Source organism: Calliphora vicina, chromosome 2 (genome assembly GCF_958450345.1).
Source record: "Calliphora vicina chromosome 2, idCalVici1.1, whole genome shotgun sequence".
In the NCBI taxonomy this organism is placed as follows: domain Eukaryota; kingdom Metazoa; phylum Arthropoda; class Insecta; order Diptera; family Calliphoridae; genus Calliphora; species Calliphora vicina.
In genome coordinates, this window is record NC_088781.1 from 129700578 (window position 1) to 129724365 (window position 23788).

Below are 23788 nucleotides of genomic sequence, written 5' to 3' on the forward strand. Positions count from 1 at the left end.
TCTGCTTAGTTTTATGCCAACCATTGAATACATTTTGCCTAGAATTTATTAATCAATTTATTATTTTTTTAACAAAAATATTGTTTATTTTTTACAGCTCCTTTATTTTTTATGAGCAAAAATTAATTTATGGCAACAAAAATAAATAAATTATCAAATTATTGTAGTTAAAATCATTCATGTATTTGGGCTATAAAATTATTTCTAATGTTTTGGTGGTTATAAAACAAATTAAATCCAAAAAAACAAACAATCATAAAAAATAAAGCAAAATAATGTGATTGGGAAAAAGGAAAAAAAATCAAACAATAAATTTGATGACGCGATGACAACAACTTTTCAACTTCACACAAACAAAACTTAATTTAATTTTGTTAACAAACTAAAAAAAAACAAAACAAACAATAACATTAACAACTGAAAAAAATGACAATACCGATGTTTAGACCTTGTTTTTCTAAATGTTTAAACAACATTATTTTCATGATTTTATGAGCGATAAAATGAGGAGGTTTATTGATGTTGAAGGTTTTCCTTTTGCCATTTGTTGGGCTGGTAAATGAAATGGGGATATAATAAACTAGAGGAAATGTTGTTTAAAAGTACTTTTTTGGATGAAAAGTATTTTTTTTAGCTTTTCCTTAATTAAATGTTTTTTTTTGTTTGTTTTTATAATGGTAAAAAGTACCAAAAATATACCATAATCCAAAATAGTACCAAATTCAAAATTCGGATTAGTTATATATGAAATAGTACCAAAACTTTAAATACAATAGTTTTCAAAATAGTACCTAATATTAATAATACAGTTATCTTAGGAAGTGACAATTTATTAAATAGTACCAAATTCTTAAATAGTACCAAAATGTTTGTTAAAAGTACCATGAGTAGCACCTTATTATAATTTAAACTCGCATCGTAGATAAAATAGTAACAACAATTTTAAATATTTTCCAAAATAGTACCTAATATTATAATATTACCTTTTTCTTAAATTACTACCAAATTCTTAAATAGTACCAATTTCATTTTAAAGAGTACCATGAGAAGAACTTGATAAGGAATAGTACCCTATTCTAAAATAGTAGCAAATTTAAAAATCGGAGGAATTGTAGATAAAATATTTTCCAAAATAGTACATAATATTATAATAGTACCTTTTTCTAAAATATGTAGTATCAACAACGATTTTTTTTTAAGAATTTGATACTTTTTTGAATTTATATTTATATTTGCATGTAGAATAAATTTAGTACTTTTCTCATCTTAAGTACTTTTTGGAAATTTAGTACTTTTTTGAAAATTAGACTCTTTTTTCTTTATATTTCATAAATAGTTAATACGTAAGTACTATTTTTGAAATTTTATTACTTTTATGGAATTTTTAATTTTATGTTTTAACCAAATAATAAAAACTATTTTTTAAAAAAACAAAAGGTGCAAAATTTTTTTTAAATTTTTTATACCCTTCAATTTCGTGAGAAGGGTATATATAAGTTTGTCATTCCGTTTGTAATTTCTACATTTTTCATTTCCGACCCTATAAAGTATATATATTCTGGATCCTTATAGATAGCGGAGTCGATTAAGCCATGTCCGTCTGTCTGTCTGTCTGTCCGTCTGTCTGTTGAAATCAATTTTCTGAAGACCGCAGATATCTTCGGGATCCAAATCTTCAATAATTCTGTCAGACATGCTTTCGAGAAGTTTGCTATTTAAAATCAGCAAAATCGATCCATAAATAACGGAGATATGAGCAAAAAACCGGGACAACCTCGATTTTTGACCTATTTTTGATCTATATCTGGATTACTAAGTCATTAATATAGACAATATGGATATCTAATGATAGATATTTTAAAGTCCATTGCAACGATGTAGATAAGGCTATAGTAAGTTGGACCTACAATGGGTCAAAATCGGGAAAAATATTTTTTAACTCGAATTTTTTTTTTCATCAAAAAATTTTTTTGTCATACATTTTTTTTCCAAAAAAAAAAATTTAAAAAAAAAATTTGGAAAAAACTTTTTTTAAAAAAAAATAAAAACCAATTTCAAAAGAAAAAATTTTGAAAAACAATTAAAAAAAAATTTAAATTTTGTTTACCTAAAAATATTTAAAAAAAATTTATTTTAAAGTATAATTTGATGAAGGGTATATAAGATTCGGCACAGCCGAATATAGCTCTCTTACTCTCTTGGACTTTTTGTAGAAATAGTCCTTTTGTTTATTTTATACTTTAAAATATTCAAAATTTATATATTTTACATCTAAGAACCCTTTTACAATGCTAAACCTGTGTACTACACACTCTACCTCTTCAAACCCTCGCCAACAAACTTTGTCTGTCTGCTTTTCAATTTCTGCATTTTAAAAGGGGACTTCCATATAAAAAATGTAATTTTTGAATATTTTAAAGCATAAAAGTAATCTAAAAAGTAAAGTTTTAATATTTGGTACTTTTTGTAATTTAGTACTTTTTAGGAACTTGAAAAAATTTAATGGGTACTTTTTTGAAATTTGGTACTTTTATGGGAATTAAAATTAATTTAAAAGAAAAATCTTTAAAATTCATTTTTTATATATAATTAATCTTAGAAGTAAAAAGTACTAATATTAGATACTTTTTGGAATTTGGTATTTTATTGGAATTTGTAAATCACTTTTTTAAATTAATTTTAAAACTTCCGATAATAAATTTAACAACCATAAATCTCTTAAAATTATTGCCAGCCAAATATGATGACTTAAAAATTCAGAATTTTTTAAAATTTTTAGCTTTTATTTTGATACATTGGTAAAATATAAATTTATTCATTTACTAATGTTGTTCTTCAAGTTTCTCCAACCCACTCACACCAGCCTGTTCTTATTTATTTGCAAATAAAATATCTAAATTTGTACTGCATACTTTAGGGATCTTTTTTATTACAGTTGACTGGACTCACAAAAAAAGAATTTCCGAGTTTTACCCGGAATTTTTAAATTTTTTTTCTTTACAAACCATCTCCTGAAAATTTCGAATGGAATAAAATCGCTCCAGCCGTTCTCACGTGATGACATTATATACATGGACCATTTCATTTTTATATATATTGATAACATATGAATTCCGAGCCAAAAGATCTGCTTATCTTCTGAAGCCAAGAAGGAATCAAGCCGATATCGGATATTCAGTTCCAAAGTGAAGCGTATCCCAGAGAGAGTGCGTTCTGCATCGATCGAAACAAATAATAGTCAGATGGGGCACGGTCTGGACAATAAAGCGGGTGGGTGAAAAAAAAGAGTTTTAAATAGCCGTCATAAAAAACTCATATGAGGAGTTTTATTTTTCCCATCAGAAAAAAACTAATTTAAGGAATTTTATTTTTTCCGACATAAAATAAAACACATTTGAGGAGTTTTAAAATAAAACTCATTTGAGTAGTTTTAAAATAAAACTCATTTGAGGAGTTTTAAAATAAAACTCATTTGAGGAGTTTTAAAATAAAACTCATTTGAGGAGTTTTAAAATAAAACTCATTTGAGGAGTTTTATTTTTCCCGTCAGAAAATAAAACTCATTTTATGTAAATTGACACCTAAAGCTTGCCGCTGGTCAGATCATTACAATTTTTTAAAGCACCTTGCATTGCAATTGTGCGATTTTAATTTGTTATTGCTATTATTATTATATTATATAAAAGAGTTTTAAATAGCCGTTTCTGACGGTAAAAAATAAAACTCCTCAAATGACTTTTCTTTTATGAAGGAAAAAATAAAACTCCTCAAATGAGTTTGTTTCTGACGGGAAAAATAAAACTCCGCAAATGAACTCCGGCTATTTAAAACTCTTTTTTAAGAGTTTCATGAGAACTTTTATTTTTATGTTGAATAATAACTGTTAACTGAAAAATAAAACTCCGCAAATGAACTCCGGCTATTTAAAACTCTTTTTTTAAAAGTTTCATGAGAACTTTTATTTTTACGTGTAGTTAACAGTTATTTGTTAACTGTGGAGATAGGATAATTTTTTAGTATCACCAGAGCTTCTGAAAGAGCACGAAAATATGAATCTATTGGTATAGAGTTTTTGATTTCAAATTTACGGTCCCTACAATTTCATTATTGAAATTGTTAACAATACTGTTTAGTAACTTAGTGTAGGTTATTATATAATTGGGCTTGACCGACCATACTTTCTTACTTGCTTTATTCTTTGAAATATTGAAAATTAATTATTTTTTTGTAATGTAAGTAATCTAACAAGTATGTACTAATATTTGGTACTTTTTTAGAAATTTAATTTTTTAATAAAAACTTAAAAATATATATTTGGTATTTTTCTGAATCTTTTGAGAATTTAGTACTTTTTTGCAGATTAGTAGTTTTAGTACTTTTTTATTTGATGCTATACAAAATTTATAGCATTATTTTATTTAAAAAAAATATATATTTGGTACTTTTTTGGCATTAAGTACTTTTTGGGAATTTAATACTTTATTGCTGATTAGTACTTTTAGTTATTTTATACTAAAATAATGCACAAAATCACCAAAAATACAATAACAAATATATTTGGTACTTTTTTGAAATATGGTACTTTTTGGAAAATTAGTGCTTTTTTTACAGATTAGTACTTGTACTTTTTTGTATTTAAAAAAACGTAAAAATTCTTACAAATACCAAAAATACTTTCTACAATAAAAAATTATTATTTGGTACTATTTTTGGCATTAAGTACTTTTTGCAAATTTAGTACTTTTAGTTATTTTATACCTAAAAACTTCACAAAATCTTCAAAAATACCTTCTGCCTTTCTTATAAACATAAAGTACCATAAATTATGTATGTACTTAATACCTTTAGTCTAATACTAATATTTGGTACTTTTTTAGAAATTTGCTACTTTAATTTTTTAACACATAATTTAAAAATATATACATATTTGGTACTATTTTTGAATATTTTGAGAATTTAGTACTTTTTTGCATATTAGTACTTTTAGTACTTTTTTATTTGATATTAAAAAAAAAATTATTTAAATCTTAGAAATGCCACAAATTATCATTTGTAACTTTTTTGGCATTAAGTACTTTTTGGGAATTTAGTACTTTATTGCTGATTAGTACTTTTAGTTAATTTATACTAAAATAATGCACAAAATCTTCAAAAATAAAATAATAAATATATTTGGTACTTTTTTGAAATATGGTACTTTTTGGAAAATTAGTACTTTTTATATTTAAAAAAACGTAAAAAAAATCTTACAAATACCAAAAATACTTTCTACAATAAAAATTATATTTGGTACTTTTTTTGGCATTAAGTACTTTTTGACAATTTAGTACTTTTTTGCCAATTAGTACTTTTAGTTATTTCACAAAAATACTTTCTACAATAAAAAATTATATTTGGTACTTTTTTTGGCATTAAGTACTTTTTGACAATTTAGTACTTTTTTTGCAAATTTAGTACTTTTAGTTATTTTATACCTAAAAACTTCACAAAATCATCAAAAATACTTTCTTTCTGTCTTATAAACATAAAGTACCATAAATTATGTATGTCCTTAATACCTTTAGTCCTTCACTAACTTAAAATATCTAGTTGTGTTTATCCCCCATTTTGTTGTAATCAGTTTTGTTTAGAGTTGTTGTATTTCTTCTACCATTAAGTGACAATCTATGTATATTTGAACATACCACTTTTTTTTGGGCTTGTTTTTTGCTGTTGATTTTAATGCTACGTTTGCCGTCAAAATGTCTAGATTTCCGACATTAACTTTTCTCTGTCTGCGTATTTTTGTATATGAGTTTTTCATATTCATGATGATGTGTATGAAAAGAAGAAACAACAACAAAAACAAAAATAGCAAAGAAAAGTACATGAAAAAGGATATTTGTGGTTGTCTGTGACTGGTATTCAGCTGACAGAAAAGGAATGCCTATAAATTGCTTAGGCTGTTTTTTTTTCTTTTTGGCATTTGTGAAGACACACATAGTAAAAGACTGAGAATTGGTTACTGACACAGACATACCACAAATACACACACACACACCTACTTTTATTGTATGTGTTTTGTACATACATACATTTATGTATTTGTTTTTAGCTTCATAAAAAGTTTATGAACTTTTTTTTCATAGATATTAAAGTGCATTAAGGGTAATCACAGATCAGCAATAAAATTATAAATCTATTTTTAAAAAAATTTTGTAAATCTAGATAAATAATGGCAAATTTTTTATTTGATTATTATTATTGAGATTTAAATTTCCTACATGAGTCCCCCAAATTCTCATTTAACTAACAACTTCTGTGAATACCCCTTCAGCTTCTTAAATCAAGTGACTAAAAAGCCTTCTACTAAAGTCAAGCACATTTATGATATTTCAAGAAGTTTTCTCTAACAATGTTAATGAAATCCGACAAAAAGCAAAAAATAATAGGACAAATAAAATCAACTTGTAGACAAAATAATTTCCAAGGGAATGAGTAGAATGATTGTGGACAACAAAACAAAAAAAAGAAAACAAGAAAAACCAAATGACTAAAATAATAAGAAGGAAAGGAAAATATGAATGAAAATAAAAAAAGCCTATATGACCTAAATGGGAACAAGGAAAAATAGATAAAACACTTTGGTTGAAGTGCTGGGGTGTACCAATAGTCTGACGCCAGTTAAAAGAAAATTCATTTCAATTTTCTCGTAAGATTGGCAGGCAGGCTGACTGAATTAACAAACATTTCAATTTTTTTTTAGGTTTTCTCAGTACGTTTTGTTTTCAATGAATAAATTTAAAAACATTATTTGGGTATACAACACACAAATCATAGATTAATACACATAGATGGGAAACTTTCCTGTCAAAGGCCTAACTCAGTTGTCAAAAACCTAAGTGGTGAGAATATATTAGTAAAAAATAAACTTTTAGATTATTTTTTTTTTGAATTTTTCTCTACTTAGTTTCCGCTCTATGTATATTTTCTCTATGCAGAAAATAGTAAATGTTTTTTTAGACGCTATAGAAAATTTACATAAATTTATAATTTTTGGGTTAATTTGTCACTAGGGTAAAATAGATGAAATAAAGAGAAATATTTAAAGGATCAAATACAAAATTACTTTTATTTAAATGGAGATTTTAAAGGACTTTCGTTTAAATGGAGTTATTTAAATTTATATTAGAAGTATTTTCTTCTGTAATGCAACTTTTGTCAAAAAGGCAATTTATACCAGTAAATAGTACTTTATTCAAAATATTTTCATAAAACTATTTCAAAAAAGTACTTTTTTGCAAAAATTGTGTTTCCTCTATAAAAAGTACAATTTCAAAAAAGTACCGTTAAAAATACCTTTTGTTATTCTTTTTTATTAAAAGTAGGTACTTTTTGAAAAAAATATTTTTCTACATAAAATTATTTTTCTATAATATGTACTATTAAAATAAGTACTTTTTGCAAAAACTCTATTTCTTTTATAAAAAGTACCATTTCAAAAAAGTACCGTTAAAATTACCTTTTATTAAACAATTTTTTTTTATTAAAATTAGGTACTTTTTGAAATAACTATTTTTCTACAATAACTACTTTTTAAAAAAAGTACTTTTTTGCTAAAAAAATGTTTTTTACTAAAAGTACTTTTTGAAAAAAATATTTTTTCTATAAAATGTACTGTTAAAAAAAGTACTTATAAAGGTAAGTATAAAAGGTACCAAAGTACCAAAAGTACCGTTAAAATTACCTTTTATTAAACAATTCTTTTTATTAAAAGTAGGTACTTTTTGAAAAAAATATTTTTCTACAATAACTGCTTTTTAAAAAAAATACATACTTTTTGTTCAAAAAAAAAAAGTTTTTTTTTATTAAAAGTACTTTTTGAAAAAAAATTATTTTTTCTATAAAATGTACTTTTTGCAAAAACTCTATTTCTTATATAAAAAGTACCATTTCAAAAAAGTACTTTGTCAAAATTTAAAAGTACTTTTTTTGAAAAAAAAAATTCTATAAAATATACTATTTCTATATAAAGTACTTTTTTGCAAAAACTCGATTTATAAAAAGTATCATCTCAAAAAGCTATTTTTGTAAAAAAAATATTTTTTTATTAAAAGTACTTTTTTGCAAATACTCTAAGTCTTTTATAAAAAGTACTTTTTTCAAAAAAGGTTAGTTAGTACTTTTTGAAAAAAAAATTCTATAAAATATACTATTCCAAAAAGTACTTTTTTGCAAAAGCTCTATTTCTTCTATAAAAAGTACCATTTCAAAAAGGTTATTTTGTCAAAAATTTGTTTTTCTATAAAAAGTACTTTTTGAAAAAAAATATTTTGTTATAAAATGTACTATGTATTTCACAAAAGTACTTTTTGCAAAAACTCTATTTTCTCTATAAAAAGTACCATTTCATAAAGGTAATTTTGTCCAAAAATTTATTTTTTCTGTTAAAAGTACTTATACAAAAACTATTTTTTCTATAAAACGTACCATGTATTTCCCAAAATCACTTTTTTGCTAAAATTCTATTTATTATAAAAAAAGTACCATTTGAAAAAGTCCGTTTGTCAAAAAAGTTTTTTTTTTCTATTGAATGTGTTTTTTGAAAAAAACAATTTTTGCTATAAAAAGTACTATTTCAAAGAAGTACTTTTTTGCAAATACTCTACTTCGTCTATAAAAAGTACCATTTCAAAAAAATACTTTTGTCAATACAGTTTTTTTCTATTAAATATGCTACATATTTCAAAAAATCTATTTTTGCTATAAAAAGTACTATTTCAAAAAAGTTGCAAAAACTCTTCTTCTTCTATAAAAAGTATCATTTTAAAAAGCGAATTTTGTTAAGAGTTATTTTTCTATTAAAATTACTTTTTGAAAAAACAATATTTTCTATAAAAAGTACTTTTTTGCAAAAACTCTATTTTCTCTATAAAAAGTACCATTTCAAAAAAGGTAATTTATTTTTCTATACAAAAACTATTTTTTCTATAAAATGTACTATGTATTTCAAAAAGTACTTTTTTGCAAAAATTCTATTATAAAAAAAGTACCACTTGAAAGTAATTTTGGAAAAAAAATTTTATTAAAAGTTTTTTTTTTTAAAAAAAATTTTGCTATAAAAAGTACTATTTCAAAAAAGTACTTTTTTTGCAAAAACTCAATTTTTTCTATAAAAAGTACCATTTCAAAAAAGAACTTTTGTCAATAAGGTTTTTTTCTATTAAATTTGTTATTTGAAAAAAACTATTTTTTCTATAAAATGTACTATTTTAAAAAAGTAGTTTTTGCAAAAACTCTATTTCTTCTTTAAAAAATACTATTAAAAGTACTTTTTGAAAATACTATTTTTTCTTTAAAATGCATTATTTCAAAAAGTACTTTTTTTGTAAAATCAATTTTTTCTATAAAATGTACTATTTCAAAAAAGTACTTTTTGCAAAAACTCTATTTCTTCTTTAAAAAATACTATACTACTATAAAACTATTTTTCAAAAAGTACTTTTTTGTGCAAAAGCTCTATTTTTTCTATAAAAAAGTAATTTTTAAGAAAAACTATATTTTTATAAAATGTATCATTTCAAAAAAGTTTTTTTTCATTAAAATTACTTTTTGAAAAAAATATTTTTTTTTAAAAAAATGAAGTACGTATTTCAAAAAATAGCTTTTTGAAAAAACTTTTTTTTATAAAAGTACTACATATTTCAAAAAAGTACTTCTTCGTAAAAACTCTATTTCTTTTATAAAAAGTACTATTTCAAAAAAGTCCTTTTGTGCAAACATTTTTTTTCTGTTAAAAGTGCTTTTTGAAAAAACTATTTTTTCTATAAAAAGTACTTTTTTGCAAAAACCATATTTTCTCTATAAAAAGTACCATTTCAAAAAGGCAATTTTGTCCAAAAAGTTATTTTTTCTATTAAAAGTACTTATACAAAAACTTCTTTTCTATAAAATGTAATATGTATTTCAAAAAGTACTTTTTTGCAAAAATTCTATTTCTTATAAAAAAAAGTACCACTTGAAAAGTCATTTTGGAAAAAAATTCTATTAAAAGTATTTTTTCAAAAAACAATTTTTGCTATAAAAAGTACTATTTCAAAAAAGTACTTTTTTGGAAAAACTCATTTTTTTATAAACCATTTCAAAAAAGAAATGTGTTATTTGAAAAAACAATTTTTTCTCTAAAATGTATTATTTCAAAAAAGTACTTTTTGCAAAAACTCTATTTCTTCTTTAAAAAATACTATTAAAAGTACTTTTTGAAAAAACTATTTTTTCTTTAAAACGTATTATTTCAAAAAGTACTTTTTTGTGCAAATCTCTATTTCTTCTATAAAAAAGTAATTTTTGAGAAAAACTATATTTTTATAAAATGTATCATTTCAAAAAAGTTTTTTTTTATTAAAAGCACTTTTTGAAAAAAATATTTTTCTTATATGTATTTCAAAAACAGCTTTTTGAAAAAACTTTTTTTATAAAAGTACTACATATTTCAAAAAAGTACTTTTTCGTAAAAACTCTATTTCTTTTATAAAAAGTACTTTTTCAAAAAAGTCCTTTTGTGCAAACTTGTTTTTTCTGTTAAAAGAGCTTTTTGAAAAAACTATTTTTTTATAAAAAGTACTTTTTCAAAAATGGTTTTCTATCAAAAGCTCGCTTAATGTAATATGAGCTTTTTTTAAATATCAATACTAAAAGTACTTTTTCAAAAATTAAATTTTTTTATAAAAGTACTTTTTCGTAAAAACTGTATTTCTTTTATAAAATGTACTATTTCAAAAGAGTCCTTTTGTCAAAAACTTTTTTTCTGTTAAAAGTACTTTTTGAAAAAACTATTTTTTCTATAAAAAGTACTATTTCAAAAAAGTACTTTTTCCAAAATGGTTTTCATTCAAAAGCTCACTTAATGTAAAGGAGCCTTTTTTAAATATCGCTACTAAAAGTACTTTTTCAAAACTTGAATTTTAGTTCTAAAAGTTTTTCTGATAAAAGGTACTGTTTTCAAAAATGTATTTTTCTGTTTTATTATTAGAAATGTAATTTTAATAAGAACTAAAAAGAATGCTATATTCGGCTAGCGCATTAATTTGACCAATGACATGGGATATGTTGCCTTTTGAGGGCCGCTGTGGTTAAGAAAACCATACAAGAAAAAGTTTATCGATGCCAAATCACACGATGGCCAGTTCACATCACCTCCACGTGAGATGACCATGCCCTCAAATCGCTGGTGAAGAATGTCCAAAGTGGCGGTGATGGCCTAGCCAACGTATTTATAAAAGTTTTTGTATTCTCCAAATTTATCCCGAATACTGGCCGAAAACCGATTTCTGTATAAAACCGTATCCGAATATTCGGCCATTATCACACAAATAAACAATAATTATAGCTGTACATTATGATTGACGTCTTCTTTAAATTTTTCCCTCAATTATTTCATCACTAACAAAATAATCAAAACGTTTTAGTTTTTGTATAATTGAAAATATTGATTTAAAATTGAGAAAACAAAAAAATTAATGTTTTTCTATTTCGATTATTTAATTGAAATTTCCACGGAAGAAAAAAAGAAATACTAGCCAGCTAATTTTTAATGACTTAATTGGAAAATGTAACAATAAATTGTTATTCTTTTATTCAACGTACAGATTTCATACAAATTTTTTTTCTCAATTGCGTTATTGAATTTTATGGAAGAATTTAATTAAACATTATAGAATGAACAAAATTATAAGGGGAAATAGTCAATTAAAGCTAAATAACCCAGCAAGTTTAAAAAAATTTCAATAATGTAGAAAAACGTTTGGGTTTTAATAGATAAATTGAAAAAATTCGAAAATGGATTTAGATTTTAAAGAAATTGCTATTAACTGGGTTATTCTTTTGCCAATTTACCTTTTAGTTTTCTATACAAATTTTAATTCTTTTTTTTGTAATTTTATTTATTTTTTCTCATTTTACTATTTGTTTATTTTATTATATTTTTTTATGTTTAAATATTTGTTTATTTATAAACAAAAAAACACAACAAAATTTATAAACATGAACCAAATAAAATATATATATAAACAATAGACTTATAAAAACAACAACGCTAGATTCTAAATAGAAAAGAATCAGTGAATGAATTGGATAAAAAAGACAGCAAAAACGTTTCTAATGTAAATTTCTAATACACATGGATTTTAGAACGTTTGTTAAAGTGGTTTTTAAATGGAAAACTAATGTTTTTGTTGCTGCTGCCGCTGCAGCCATTATTGTTGATGTTGGTCATTGTTATTGATGTCTATAAATTTCTGAATGTTTATTATTTTCGAGCAGCCAACAAAAACATTTGAATTCAGACAATAAAATACTATTTATATACAAACCAATAGCAACAACTATCTACCAACCAACTACAAGAGTTTAACAACTACCACCCCCCCTCTATGCCTGCCACCTTTTTTATATTCAGTTTTGAAGGCTGAACTTGACATTTACAAGGTGAACAGACCTCAGGAGGGCAGGCTAATTTCATTTAATAAATAATATGCTATTCTACTAGAATGGCAAGAAAAATCGGAAAAAATCACAATGAACACAAGTGTTTGTTTAATAAATGTGCATTAACAATGGAAAAGCTGGCAAAAAAAAATATAAAAGAAATTTCATTTCATTTAAATTGAAAAAATTGATTTAATTCTTGGAGGGTGGTCGCTATAATAGAATGGAATTCTTTAAACAAAAGTTTTGTTTTAAAATTTAAACAAATTTTTTTTATGCGATTTTAATTGGGTATTGAAAGCAGATAAATTTAATTATGGAAAACAAATTTTTAAAAATAATAAAAAATAAAATAATGAAAAAAATCTTTAAAAAAAATTAAACTGATTTTCATGTTTTTTTCAGAAAATTTAGCAATTTGCTTGAGTTAGGTACTTTTTTTCGTACTAGGTACATTTTTGAAATTTCGTAGAACCAAAAATTATCCTTATAACAATCTAAAACGATCTAGTTATGTCCGTCCTCCTATCTGTCTGTCTGTCTGTCTGTCTGTCTGTCTGTCTGTCTGTCTGTCTGTCTGTCTGTCTGTCTGTCTGTCTGTCTGTCTGTCTGTCTGTCTGTCTGTATGTCTGTCTGTCTGTCTGTCTGTCTGTCTGTCTGTCTGTCTGTCTGTCTGTCTGTCTGTCTGTCTGTCTGTCTGTCTGTCTGTCTGTCTGTCTGTCTGTCTGTCTGTCTGTCTGTCTGTCTGTCTGTCTGTCTGTCTGTCTGTCTGTCTGTCTGTCTGTCTGTCTGTCTGTCTGTCTGTCTGTCTGTCTGTCTGTCTGTCTGTCTGTCTGTCTGTCTGTCTGTCTGTCTGTCTGTCTGTCTGTCTGTCTGTCTGTCTGTCTGTCTGTCTGTCTGTCTGTCTGTCTGTCTGTCTGTCTGTCTGTCTGTCTGTCTGTCTGTCTGTCTGTCTGTCTGTCTGTCTGTCTGTCTGTCTGTCTGTCTGTCTGTCTGTCTGTCTGTCTGTCTGTCTGTCTGTCTGTCTGTCTGTCTGTCTGTCTGTCTGTCTGTCTGTCTGTCTGTCTGTCTGTCTGTCTGTCTGTCTGTCTGTCTGTCTGTCTGTCTGTCTGTCTGTCTGTCTGTCTGTCTGTCTGTCTGTCTGTCTGTCTGTCTGTCTGTCTGTCTGTCTGTCTGTCTGTCTGTCTGTCTGTCTGTCTGTCTGTCTGTCTGTCTGTCTGTCTGTCTGTCTGTCTGTCTGTCTGTCTGTCTGTCTGTCTGTCTGTCTGTCTGTCTGTCTGTCTGTCTGTCTGTCTGTCTGTCTGTCTGTCTGTCTGTCTGTCTGTCTGTCTGTCTGTCTGTCTGTCTGTCTGTCTGTCTGTCTGTCTGTCTGTCTGTCTGTCTGTCTGTCTGTCTGTCTGTCTGTCTGTCTGTCTGTCTGTCTGTCTGTCTGTCTGTCTGTCTGTCTGTCTGTCTGTCTGTCTGTCTGTCTGTCTGTCTGTCTGTCTGTCTGTCTGTCTGTCTGTCTGTCTGTCTGTCTGTCTGTCTGTCTGTCTGTCTGTCTGTCTGTCTGTCTGTCTGTCTGTCTGTCTGTCTGTCTGTCTGTCTGTCTGTCTGTCTGTCTGTCTGTCTGTCTGTCTGTCTGTCTGTCTGTCTGTCTGTCTGTCTGTCTGTCTGTCTGTCTGTCTGTCTGTCTGTCTGTCTGTCTGTCTGTCTGTCTGTCTGTCTGTCTGTCTGTCTGTCTGTCTGTCTGTCTGTCTGTCTGTCTGTCTGTCTGTCTGTCTGTCTGTCTGTCTGTCTGTCTGTCTGTCTGTCTGTCTGTCTGTCTGTCTGTCTGTCTGTCTGTCTGTCTGTCTGTCTGTCTGTCTGTCTGTCTGTCTGTCTGTCTGTCTGTCTGTCTGTCTGTCTGTTTTTTTCAGAAAATTTAGCAATTTGCTTGAGTTAGGTACTTTTTTTCGTACTAGGTACATTTTTGAAATTTCGTAGAACCAAAAATTATCCTTATAACAATCTAAAACGATCTAGTTATGTCCGTCCTCCTATCTGTCTCTCTGTCTGTCTGTCTGTCTGTCTGTCTGTCTGTCTGTCTGTCTGTCTGTCTGTCTGTCTGTCTGTCTGTCTGTCTGTCTGTCTGTCTGTCTGTCTGTCTGTCTGTCTGTCTGTCTGTCTGTCTGTCTGTCTGTCTGTCTGTCTGTCTGTCTGTCTGTCTGTCTGTCTGTCTGTCTGTCTGTCTGTCTGTCTGTCTGTCTGTCTGTCTGTCTGTCTGTCTGTCTGTCTGTCTGTCTGTCTGTCTGTCTGTCTGTCTGTCTGTCTGTCTGTCTGTCTGTCTGTCTGTCTGTCTGTCTGTCTGTCTGTCTGTCTGTCTGTCTGTCTGTCTGTCTGTCTGTCTGTCTGTCTGTCTGTCTGTCTGTCTGTCTGTCTGTCTGTCTGTCTGTCTGTCTGTCTGTCTGTCTGTCTGTCTGTCTGTCTGTCTGTCTGTCTGTCTGTCTGTCTGTCTGTCTGTCTGTCTGTCTGTCTGTCTGTCTGTCTGTCTGTCTGTCCGTCTGTCTGTCTGTCTGTCTGTTGAAATCAATTTTCTGAAGGCCCCAGATATCTCCGGGATCCAAATCTTCAACAATTCTGTCAGACATACTTTCGAGAATTTTGCTATTTAAAATCAGCAAAATCCGTCCATAAATAACGGAGATATGAGAAAAAATCCGAGACAACCTCTGAAAATTTCATCAAAAAACACAATGTATTGCATGCTTTGACAAAAAAACAACAAAGCGAGCGTATGGTTGGATGTTTTGCGTATTTTGTTTTTTTTTTGTGTTTTGTTTCTTTTGGCGTTGTTGTTGTTTTTTATACAACTAAACGGTTGTTTGGTTGTGTGTTGGTTTTTTTGACAAAAAAACAACAAAACGTATGTTTGGTTGTGCAAGCTTTGCGTATTTTGTTTTTTTGTGTGTTTTGTTTCTCTTGGCGTTGTTGTTGTTTTTTATACAACTAAACGTTTTGTTTGGTTGTGTGTTGGTTTTTTTGACAAAGAAACAACAAAACGTATGTTTGGATGTGCAAGCTTTGCGTATTTTGTTTTTCTTTTGTGTTTTGTTTCTTTTGGCGTTGTTGTTGTTTTTTATACAATTAAACGTATGTTTGGATGTGTGTTGGTTTCATTGCCTTGCGTATTTTGTTTTTGTTTTTTCTTTTGGTGTTCTGTTTCGTTTGGCGTTGTTGTTGTTTTTTGTGTTCTTGATAAATTTAGGATGCTGTACGCTGAAAGTGGGCAATGTACATACATACCTACAGTCAGCGTCAAAATAAAGTGTACAACTTGTTTTTACATTTAAAACGTTTTATTTACATATTAAAAAACTATTTTTTCTCCAGTTCTAGTATATTTAACAAAACACTTAATTGTTCTCTTGCAATATATAAACAAAAAACTAAACTATTTCAACTGCAACAAAAACAGTAACAACAAAACAAAAAATACTCCATTTTTAACGCGTCAGAAAAAAGTGTACACATTTAGAATGGCAATAAGATTTATATAGCTACATAAAAAAATATATTGTTATTCTTTATTTTTGCCTAGATTATAATTTTTTGTGGATCTTGCTGCTAGTCTCATGAGATTTTAAGATAGTAGCTTTTCTTGTTTGATCGCGAGAACTTTAAAACCAAAATGGGAAAACAAACTGCAATTGAAACAAGAAAGTAAGTCCTAAAATTTAAAAATGAAGGCAAATCGTCGCGTGAAATCTCATCTATAATAGGAAGAAGCCATAATACTGTAAAAAAAATTATAGACAAACAAAAAAATTTAGAATTTTAGAAGATCAGCAACGTGCCGGAACACCAAAACGCCTTAACAACCTTGAAATACGATCGATTGTGAGAGCAGTGAAGAAAGTATTCACAGTAAGTGCAGTAAAATTATGCGAAGAATTAACAGATTCGTCTGGAGTGAGAGTTAGTAACAGTACGGTTCGCCGAGCGCTACACCCAAATGCTCTATATGGTGGAGTTCCGAGAGAATAACCCCTCATTTCCAAACGAAATAAAGAGCGACTTCGAGAATTCGCAAACAGGTATAAAAACCAAGAAAATTGTTTTGGAATAATGTGCTGTTTACGGAAGAAAGCAAGTTTGAGATTTTCGGAAGTAAAAAAAGGAGTAAAATTTGGGGAAGCAAAAATCAAGAGTTTGACCAAAAAATGTACTATCCACCGTAAAGCATGGTGGTGGTTAGGTGATGGTGTGGGGGTGTATGGCGGCAAGTGGCATGGGAAAACTCATATTTATTGATAGTTTGATGAGCAAAACCGATTACCTAAACATTCTTATAGAAAATATGGAACCTATCATTAGAAAATTAAATCTAGACCGAACCTGGATCTTCCAACAGGACAACTATCCGAAGCATACTTCTTAACTTGTTAAAGAATGGTTGTTGTATCATACACCGAAACAACTGGAACAACCACCACAGTCACCGAACATTAATCCCATTGAACGTCTGTGGTAGAATTTGGACAGACAGATCAGAAAATGAAATATTACCAGCAATGACTCTCTACACGAAATCCTGCAGGAAGAGTGGTTCAACATCCCAACATCGGTGACATCAAAATTGGTAGAAACAATGCCAAGGAGGCTTGAAACTGTTTTAAAACCCAAAAGATGTCAAATAAAATACTAAACACGTTTTTTCTTCTAATTTCCCTAAACTGTACACTTTCTTTTGGCGCGTTAAAAATGGAGTATTTTTGGTTTTGTTGTTACTGTTTTTGTTGCAGTTGAACTAGTTTAGTTTTTTGTTTATATATTGCAAGAGAACAATTAAATGTTTTGTTAAATATACTAGAACTGGAGAACAAATAGTTTTTTAATATGTAAATAAAATGTTTTAAATGTAAAAACAAGTTGTACACTTTCTTTAGACGCTGACTGTATATACTAATTATAAAAAATAATAATGCATCCACAACAAAGGTGAAGGGTATATAAGATTCGGCATAGCCGAATATAGCACTCTTACTTGTTTAACTATATTATAGTAACAGTAACCATTTACATGATTGTGGTAACCATAATATGGTAAACTTACGATTCACATGATTGTCTCAACCATATATATGGTTACAGTAAACATATATATGTTTGTGACAACCATTTATATGATGAAGGACTTATAATATTATGGTGCTCTCGGCTTAAGGCTTATCATAATCTGAGAACAACATATTATGATAAAATTATTCATCATAAATATGGTTGCCACAAACATATGTATGTTTACTGTAACCATATATATGGTTGAGACAATCATGTGAATCGTAAGTTAACCATATTATGGTTACCACAATCATGTAAATGGTTACTGTTACTATAATATAGTTAAAAAACTTGTAACACTATATAAATGGTTACAGTAACCATGCCCAATTATATTTTTTCTCTGCGTGTATATACTTTGTGGGGTCGCAAATGAAAAATGTAGAAATTACAAACAGAATGATAAACCTAGCCACTCTTGGTAAAGGGTATACAAAAGAACATTTTCAATAGTACTCATATTTTCTAGATAATAAATTTTAAAATGTTGACAACAAATATACATACATAAATTACGGCACAATCTTCCTACATTTTTAAAGCAAAAAAAAATTATCAGCTTTTGTTTCCGGTTCGATTTTGTATAAATTTAACTACTCAGAAGTACTCAGGCATTAATATTGATGTTCAAATATCTCTTATTTCTGTTGATGTTATTTGTTTAAAATTTGGGTGTGTGTGTTGGAGGAGAAAGAGAGTTACATTGAAAACCGTTACCTTTATACTTTTATTCCTGTTACCCTATAAATATGCAATGAAAAATGTTGGCTCTCAAGAGATTTTTATAAGAGTAGGTGTGGAGTTGTTTTTATATGGCTGTATGTGGGAGTGTTTGTAATTTTGATGTGTTGCTGGGTTTATGGGTGACAAAGTTATTTATAAAAAAATTCACACAAAATTTATATAAATAAATAAATTGCAAAAGTGTTTAATAATAAATAATACAATATATGTGTATTTGTATTTGTATTTGTATGTAGCAATATTCCTTATGTGTATTTTTTTTTGGGGGGGGGGGAGATATAAAAAATCAGACGCATTAAGCGGAAACAGGAAAACGGATGGGAAAATAACGATAAAGAAAAACATTTTTTCAGTTTGTATTGATTAAAGCTTAACTAAAATTGAAGCGATGTTATTTTGTTTTGTAAATAATTGAAATATTTGGCCTTAAGAGAGGGAAAATATCAAAAAAAATTTTGACTTAAATTTACAACAAAACAAGAGTGATTATTTATGAATTCTTTGTTATAATTATAGTTTGATGCTTAAATAACTTACTTTTCTTAATGCTTTCTATAAACTATTGACTTAATTGATTAATCTTCTCTATAATAATGAGTTTTTTGTGTACGTTGGCAATTTTTATTCCAAAAAAAATTGGTTTTTCTAACTTTCTGTATATTTTACCAATTATAACTTTCTCGTGCTGGAAAAACTCAGCATTTCTTGGAGGACTTACGCCTCCTTAAACCTAATGCTTAACATGCCACTTTTAGTAACAAGCTCAACATATTTTATGGTTTCTCTGTGGAATTTTTCCCCAATTTTTTTGGCCATAATTATTATTCAAGTCTCATACAGTGGCCAGTTATACAACCACAATGTTAAGTATATAAAACAGTGATTAATTGCTGTTATATTATATAAATACTTAACAAAAAACCAAAAAGAAACAGAGCAAAAAATTAAATAAAATATTACTCATTCATTACAATACAGTTGATTTCATTTTATTTTGTTACGTTTTCCTCATGTACTCATTTAAATTCATTGAATTATTAAAAAATATAAAACATTATCCTGTCACGTACTTCAATGCACTGGCAGGATAATATATTTATAACTGGGATAAAGAGGGGCTTGAGAAGCTAGAGGGAGAGCAACAATCGTGTTTCGTACATATATAAGGCAAAGAATATTAAAAATGTATACAAAATATGAACAACAATGGTACAATTAACAATTACAGAACATACGAGGGTTAGCTACAAAAAAATTTAACAAAAAATAGCCAGCTATAGTGGGAGATTTGAAAAAATTAAATGAAACCTTGAAAATCTGATTTCAAAATAAACTAAATTTGTAGATAACTTGTATAAAAATATATGTAAATTATTCTTTTATATTCTTAAACCTTTTTAAAGCACGTAATCTGTATATAATTCTCTAAAAAATCTAAAACTTTGCACGCATATCTCAACACTTATCTCAATGACTGAAAAACAACCAAAAATTCTAACTTTTTTGCTTTAAAAATATCCAACACTTACAAACAACAAACAACAAACCATGTAAATAATAATGTAAATATTTAACCTTAAACTACTTGACCTTACAAACAATAAAATACCTGCAAAAAACACAAAATCTTAACAAACAACTAAAAATATACTAAAAAATCACACAAAAAAACTAAAAAAATTCCACATATTCACATTTCATGATGCATGCTTTAACACAGCAGAACAAAAACAAACATGTTCAAAACAAAAAGCTGAAAAAAAATACTAAAATAATTACAAACACGCTATGAAACATATGAAATTATAACACTTGCACTTTACCAACAAGCATGAAACCAAACGCAAAAACAATTTCATTTACAAAACAAACACACATGCAATTTAAACAGGATATCAAAAGAATATTAAAACAAACGAACAAACCAACATCAACATCTACACCATCCCCTACTAACACAGAGGCAATTGGATTCCAACGGCATTAAAAAAACAGCCCACAATACACTGCACAAACCAACACATTGGCTACTAAATCCATTAAAGCATGATTAAAACCCCAAAACCCAACTAAAAATCAAAAAGATTTTATTTTTTTTTCCAAAAAAATAATGAAAATTTTTATTTTTTTTCACTTTCCAGCTAAAAACAGTTTTAAAGTTTTAAAAACCAGGAAACGGAATGGAAATATCAAGAAAAGTTTAAACACAAAAAGGAACTGGGTAAAATAAAAAAAACAGAAAAACTCTTAATTTACAAAGAAAGCTCGAATAAACGGAAATAAAATCTAAAAAATCGCACACTACGATTTAAATACAAATCAAAAACAACAACACAACTACAACAAAAGTACAACAGAAGTAGAAGACAACTATAACAGAACTATAACAAAACAACAACAGAACTATAACAGAACTATATCAGAACTATAACAGAACTACAACAGAATTACAACAGAACTATAACAGAACTATAATAGAACTATAACAGAAATACAACAGAACTACAACAGAACTGCAACAAAACTATAACAGAACTATAACAGAACTAGAACAGAACTATAACAGAACTTCAACGGAACTATAATAGAACTACAACAGAACTATAACAGAACTATAACAGAACTACAACAGAACTATAACAGAACTATAACAGTACTATAACAGAACTACAACAGAACTAAAACAGAACTAAAACAGAACTAGAACGGAACTATAACAGAACTATAGCAGAACTATAACAGAACTATAACAGAACTACAACAGAACTACAACAGAACTATAACAGAACTACAATAGAACTACAACAGAACTATAACAGAACTACAACAGAACTACAACAGAACTATAGCAGAACTATTACAGAACTACAACAGAACTATAACAGAACTAGAACAGAACTATAACAGAACTTCAACGGAACTATAATAGAACTTCAACAGAACTATAACAGAACTATAACAGAACTACAACAGAACTATAACTGAATTACAACAGAACTGGAACAGAATTATAGCAGAACTATAACAGAACTAGAACAGAACTAGAACAGAACTACAACAGAATTATAACAGAACTACAACAGAACTAGAACAGAACTATAACAGAACTTCAACGGAACTATAATAGAACTTCAACAGAACTATAACAGAACTATAAAAGAACTACAACAGAACTATAACTGAATTACAACAGAACTGGAACAGAATTATAGCAGAACTATAACAGAACTAGAACAGAACTACAACAGAATTATAACAGAACTACAACAGAACTACAAATGAACTGTAACAGAACTATAGCAGAACCATTACAGAACTACAACAGAACTATAACAGAACTATAACAGAACTGTAGCAGAACTATAGCAGAACTATAATAGAACTATACGAGAATTACAATAGAACTAGAACAGAACTATAACAGAATTACAACAGAACTAGAAGTGAAATATAGCAGAACTATAACAGAACTATAACAGAACTATAACAGAACTACAACAGAACTATAACAGAACAACAACAGAACTACAAGAGAACTATAACAGAACTATAGCAGAACTATAACAGAACTATATCAGAACTAAAACAGAACTATAGCAGAACTGTACCAGAACTATAACAGAACTACAACAGAACTAAAACAGAACTATAGCAGAACTATAGCAGAACTATAACAGAACTATAACAGAACTACAACAGAACTATAACAGAACTACAACAGAACTATAACAGAACTACAACAGAACTATAATTTAACTATAACAGAATTACAATAGAACTAGAACAGAATTATAGCAGAACTATAACAGAACTATAACAGAACTAAAACAGAACTAAAACATAACTATAGCAGAACTATAGCAGAACTATAACAGAACTAAAACAGAACTATAGCAGAACTATAGCAAAACTATAACAGAACTACAACAGAACTAAAACAGAACTATAGCAGAACTATAGCAGAACTTTAACAGAACTATAACAATTCTACAACAGAACTATAATAGAACTATAACAGAATTACAATAGAACCACAACTGAACTATAATAGAACTACAACAGAACTATAACAGAACTATAGCAGAACTATAACAGAACTATAACAGAACTAAAACAGAACTAAAACATAACTATAGCAGAACTATAGCAGAACTAGAACAGAACTTCAACGGAACTATAATAGAACTATAACAGTACTATAACAGAACTACAACAGAACTAAAACAGAACTAAAACAGAACTAGAACGGAACTATAACAGAACTATAGCAGAACTACAACAGAACTATAACAGAACTATAACAGAACTACAACAGAACTATAATAAAACTATAACAGAATTATAACTGAATTACAACAGAACTAGAACAGAATTATAGCCGAACTATAACAGAACTAGAACAGAACTATAACAGAACTAGAACAGAACTATAACAGAACTAGAACAGAACTAGAACTGCAACTGAACTATAACAGAACTACAACAAAACTATAACAGAACTGAAACTGAACTATTACAGAACTAATGGAAGGATCCATGTGAAAGCGGACAGCAGTCGGATTTACCATCTCCGTTTTTAATATAATTTATCAAATATTTTCCTCATATCAGTGACTGTTTCAATGGAAACTCATTCCGGTATAAAAATATCGCGATTTGAAAATTGAAAACTTTTTTAAAATTGTCTAAAATTGTATACACATATTTGCCGATAACTTTGAAACTAATCAAAGACCAGCATAATTTTTGGTTTCATTTTAAAGCCAAAGATATTTTCTTTAGAATGGTTTACTTCCAAAAGTACAGATTTCAATGCAAAAATATCAAAGATCGCGGGGTTAAAAATTTATAAAGAACGCGGTTGAGGACACTCTACTATATTCATACAAAAAATGTTCGATGGAGATTCGATTAGTTCAGGAGTTATAAAGAAAACGTACTTTATTAAAAGTACGTTTTTTCATATAAATTCATAGTAGAGAATTTATATGAAAACATACCATGTTCTTTTTGAATTTTTAACACCGCGATCTTTGATATTTTTTACATTGAAATATATACTCCGAAAATTGACCTTTAACCTTTTGGAAGTAAAAAAATTTATTCAAACCATTTTAAGGACAAAATCTTTACCTTTAATGGTATTAAATATTATGTTGGACTTTGAGTAGTATCAAAGTTATGGGCAAATATGTGTATATAATGGAAAGAGTTTCCGATCAAAAAGTCATTGATTTGAGGAACGCTTTGGAACTGTTTTGGAATTTCATTAAAATCGAAGATGTCAAATCCGAAAATAGCAGTTTTCTGTCCGTTTTGATATGGATTTACCCTAATACCTAACCAAAATAGAACTGGAACAGATGTATAACAGAACTATAAGAGAACTATATCAGGACTACAACTGAACTAATACAGAACTATAACAGAATTACAGCAGAACTACAACAAACTAAAACATAATTATTACAGAACTAGATCTCTTACTTGAACTGTA

General features: G+C 28.1%; 1 protein-coding gene across 2 annotated transcripts in view; it reads left to right on the forward strand.

Moving 5' to 3' along the window:
- The window catches only part of Dpp10 (Dipeptidyl peptidase 10), a 128029-nt gene that overhangs the window by 58282 nt on the left and 45959 nt on the right, over nucleotides 1-23788 (forward strand). The window lies entirely within an intron of this gene.